The 4,632-nt window shown below is 50.5% G+C and overlaps 1 non-coding gene across 1 annotated transcript; it reads left to right on the top strand.

The window, feature by feature from the left end:
* The first annotated feature begins 1,857 nt into the window (after positions 1-1,857).
* LOC111534761 lies at positions 1,858-2,255 on the top strand. The gene has a single exon (XR_002729205.1).
* Positions 2,256-4,632: the final 2,377 nt, after the last annotated feature.

The raw sequence follows: 4,632 nt of genomic DNA, 5'->3' as shown, positions 1-4,632 counted from the left end.
AAAAAAAAAAATTAAATGTTATTTAAAAACATAATTGTCTATTTTAGCATCCAGATGATTTTTGTATTCTCCATGGAGTAAAAGTATACACATCAAACCATTTTAGGCTGGGGTGGAATTCCTCCCTTCAGTAGGAAAAAGATTTTTCTACAGAAGATTTTTCTTGATTTTCTGTCAAAGGCACATTGGAATCTCTTTTAAGGTTTGATTTAATTAACTCGGATGCTTTTTTTACTGTTTATTTGAGGCACATTCATTTGGAATCCTATCTACCTAAATTTTCTTTTTTTGGAAAAAGGACAAAATATAAACAAACAGTATATTCACCTAGACCCTAAAGCATAAGGATAGCATTTAGAAACATCCCACAGGCTGGGTGCCTATAATCCCAACACTTTGAGCAGGCCGAGGTGGGCGGATCACCCAAGGTCAGGAGTTCGAGACCAGCCTGGCCAACATGGTGAAACCCCGTCTCTACTAAAAATACAAAAATTAGCCAGGGAATCAGGCACGGTGGCTCACGCCTGTAATTCCAGCCCTTTGGGAGGCTGAGGCGGGTGGATAACATGAGGTTAAGAGTTCAAGACCAGCCTGGCCGACAGGGTGAAACCCCATCTCTACTAAAAATACAAAGTTTAGTCGGGCATGGTGGCGGGCCTCTGTAATCCCAGCTACTTGGGAGGCTGAGGCAGGAGAATCGCTTGAACCCAGGAGATGGAGGTTGTAGTGAACTGAGATCGTGTCAGTGTACTCCAGCCTGGGTGACAGAGCTAGACTCCGTCTAAAAAAAGAAAGAGGCCGGGCGCGGTAGCTCAAGCCTGTAATTCCAGCACTTTGGGAGGCCGAGACGGGCGGATCACGAGGTCAGGAGATCGAGGCCATCCTGGCTAACACGGTGAAATCCCGTCTCTACTTAAAAAAAATACAAAAAACTAGCCGGGCGAGGTGGCGGGCGCCTGTAATCCCAGCTACTGGGGAGGCTGAGGCAGGAGAATCGCGAAAACCCGGGAGGCGGAGCTTGCAGTGAGCTGAGATCCGGCCACTGCACTCCAGCCTGGGAGACACAGCGAGACTCCGTCTCAAAAAAAGAAAAGAAAAGAAAGAAAGAAATTGGGCTGGGCCCAGTGGCTCATGCCTATAATCCCAGCACTTTGGGAGGCCAAGGTCGGCAGATCACAAGGTCAGCAGTTCGAGACCAGCATGGTGAAACCCCATCTCTACTAAAAACACAAAAATTAGCCAGGCATAGTGGCGGACCGCTGTAATCCCAGCTACTCCGGAGGCTGAGGTAGGAGAATTGCTTGAACCCGGGAGGCAGAGGTTACAGTAAGCCAAGACCGCGCCATTGCACTCCAGCCTGGGCGAGAGAGCGAGACTCCATCTCAAAAAAAAAAAAAAAAAAAAAAAAAAGAAAGGAAATTGAAGACAAATTAAAGTCAAGATCACAGAAAAACCAAAGATATGGATATAAATATGTAGTTATACAAAGGTCAAAAGGCTAGGTGCGGTGGCGCTCGCTTGTGGTCCCAGCTACTCAGGAGGCTGAGGTGGGAGGATCACTTAAGCTAGGAGCAATGAGCCGTGTTGTGCCACTGCACTCTAGCCCGGGCGACAGGGCGAGAACCGGTCTCCAAAAAAAAAAAAATAACCACGATTCTGTATGGAGGAAATTAGTACCGCCTTTACCTGGGACCTATGTTCCCCTCCGAGCCACGCGAGGGCAGCAACGCGCGCACTCTGAGGAATACTCTGTTCCTCAGGACCTGTCTGCCTGCGCTCTGTGGTTCCTCCCAGAATCCTCCAAGGCGCGGGAGGGGGCGGAGGGCTTAAAAGCCGGTCGGGGAGTGGGCTTCCGCTGTTTTAGCGGGGGAGAGTGGCCTGGGTTTTGCGTGTTGTGTGCGGAGTTGTGGTGTCGCGTGCGGGCTGAGTGGACGCGTGAGTGTGCGCGCTTGGAGCGTGTTAGGCGAGTGCGTGCGCCCACCCCAGCGCCCCTCCTCCCGCTTACACGTTGATCTTATTTGATCGGGTCGTGACCCCAGCCCCGCCGGTCCGACCCGAAATGAAAAGCTCTCCTCCTGCGAAGCCCCCTCCTCGAGGCGCTGTGCGGAGAGGCCCCGTAGGCGGCGGCAACGCTGCGGTCCCCGAGGTCTCGGAGCTGGCCCTGCGGGGCCCGGCGCTCAGAAGTGATGAATTGATCAGATAGACGAGGCCGGGCTTGTTCCCGGCCACTGACTATCGAGGCGATTCTGATCTCGGCACCGGGCTGCGGGCTGCCAGTGGCGTAGGGGCGAGCACGTGAACGGCCGGCGGCGGGTGGGGACGCTGAGCGCGGTGGCCAAGGGTTAATGAGCCGCCGCCCCTCCCCCGGAGCTGGAAGGTGGTGGAAGCCTGTTCGCCGCTGATTTATTGTCCTCCCACTTTCCCATTTCTGCTTTTCTTTTGTTCCTTTTTTTTTTTTTTTTTTTTGAGACAGGGTCTTGCTCTGTCGCCCATACTGGAGTGCAGAACCGCGATATCGGCTCACTGCAACTTCGACCTCCTTGGCTCAAGCGGTCCTCCCATCTCTGTCTCTGGAATAGGTGGGACTACAGGCGCGCGTCACCACGCTCGGCTAATTTTTGTATTTTTTGGTAGAGATGGGGTTTCACCATGTTTTGCCAGGCTGGTCGCGAACTCCTCACCCTCAAGTGATCTGCCTGCCTCGGCCTCCCAAAGTGCTGGGATTACAGGCATGAGCCACCGCGCCCAGCCCGTTAAGTTTTTCTTTTCTTTTTTTTTGGAAACAATCTCACTCTATTTCCTAGGCTGGAGTGCAGTGTCGCAATCATAGTTCACTGCAGTCTCGACCTCCCAGGCGCAGGCCATTCTCCCACCTCAGCCTGCCCAGTAGCTGGGACTATCAGTGCACGCCACAACGCCAGTCCTCTCCGTTTTTCTTTAGGCTTGACATTTTTTGTATGCTCCCAACACTTGCATCCCCAGGGCTAACGGCATGGTGCTGCATCTGCCACTAAGGGGTATACACACACTGTCTAGTATGTCCATATACATATATATGTCCATTAAGAGAACATGAAGTGTTCCAGGGACGCTCCTGGAATATACTGAGTTAGAATTATCAGGGAGGACTAGGAGTCCATGTTTTTAGAAACAAGTGCCTTTTTTTGATGTTTAATATCTCAGCCTCCAGTATATGATTATTTATTTATGTATTTATTTTGAGATGGAGCCTCATTCTGTTGCCCTCCCGGTTTCAAGCAATTCTCCTGCCTCAGCCTCCCAAATAGCTGGGACTACAGGCACGCACCACCAGGCCCAGCTAATTCTGTATTTTTAGTAGAAATGGGGTTTTACCGTGTTGCCCAGGCTGGTCTCGAACCCCTGACCTCAGGTGATCCACCCACTTCAGCCTCCCAAAGTGCTGGGGTTACAGGTGTGAGCCACCACGCCCGGTCGGAAGGGGACGCTTAACAGTTTGGCTTAAGAACCCTTCATCTGAGTGCCTGAAAGAAGCCCTTTCATATCCGAATTACTCAACAATTATGTTGTCAAACTTAATTAGAAATAGGAATTTAGGCCAGGCGCGGTGGCTCATGCCTGTAATCCCAGCACTTTGGTAGACCAAGGCAGGTGGATCACAAGGTCAGGAGATCGAGATCATCCTGGCTAACATGGTTTCTACTAAAAACAGAAAAATTACCTGGGCTTGATGGCTGGCGCCTGTAGTCCCAGCTACTCTGGAGGCTGAGTCAGGAGAATGGTGTGAACCCAGGAGGCGGAGGTTGCAGTGAGCCGAGATTTCGCCACTGCATTCCAGCCTGAGCGACAGAGCCAGACTCCATCTCAAAAAAAAAAAAAAAAAAATTTTTTGCAAGATATTCTATTCCATTATTTTTCCTTTCTTTTTTTATTTTACTTTTTTATTATTATTTTTTTTTAGACGGAGTTTTGCTCTTGTTGCCCAGTCTGGAGTGCAGTGGCCCCATCTCAGCTCACTGCAACCTCCCGCTCTGGAGTTAAAGCGAGTCTCCTGCCTCAGCCTCCCAAGTAGCTGGAGTTACAGGCGGCCACCACCACACCTAGCTCAGTTTTTTGTATTTTTAGTAGAGATGGGGTTTCATCATGTTGTCCAGACTGGTATCGAACTCCTGACCTCAGGAGGTCCACCTCCCTCAGCCTCCCAAAGTGTTGGGATTGCAGGTGTGAACCACTGTGCCCAGCTTGTTTTAATTCTTACTTTTTTTTTTTTTTTTCTTAGATGCTGTCTCACTCTGCCACCCAGGCTGGAGTGCAGTGGCTCCATCTCGGCTCACTGCAACCTGCGGCCTCCCGGGTTCAAGTGATTCTCCTGCCTCAGCCTCCTGAGTAGCTGGGATTACAGGCATGCACCACCACACCCAGCTAATTTTTGTATTTTTAGTAGAGACAAGGTTTCACCATGTTGGCCAGGCTGGTATGGAACTGGCTGGTCACAAACTCCTGACCTTGTGATCCCCCCATCTCAGCCTCCCAAAGTGCTGGGGTTACAGGCATGAACCACTGCACCCAGCCAATTGTTTGTTTTTTGTTTGTTTGTTTTCTTGTTTTCTTTTTTTTTTTGAGACAGTCTCGCTCTGTGGCTCGGGCTGGAGT

This window comes from Piliocolobus tephrosceles, unplaced genomic scaffold, assembly GCF_002776525.5.
Source record: "Piliocolobus tephrosceles isolate RC106 unplaced genomic scaffold, ASM277652v3 unscaffolded_25768, whole genome shotgun sequence".
NCBI classification, from domain to species: Eukaryota; Metazoa; Chordata; class Mammalia; order Primates; family Cercopithecidae; genus Piliocolobus; species Piliocolobus tephrosceles.
This window is presented reverse-complemented; position numbering and strand designations above follow the sequence as displayed.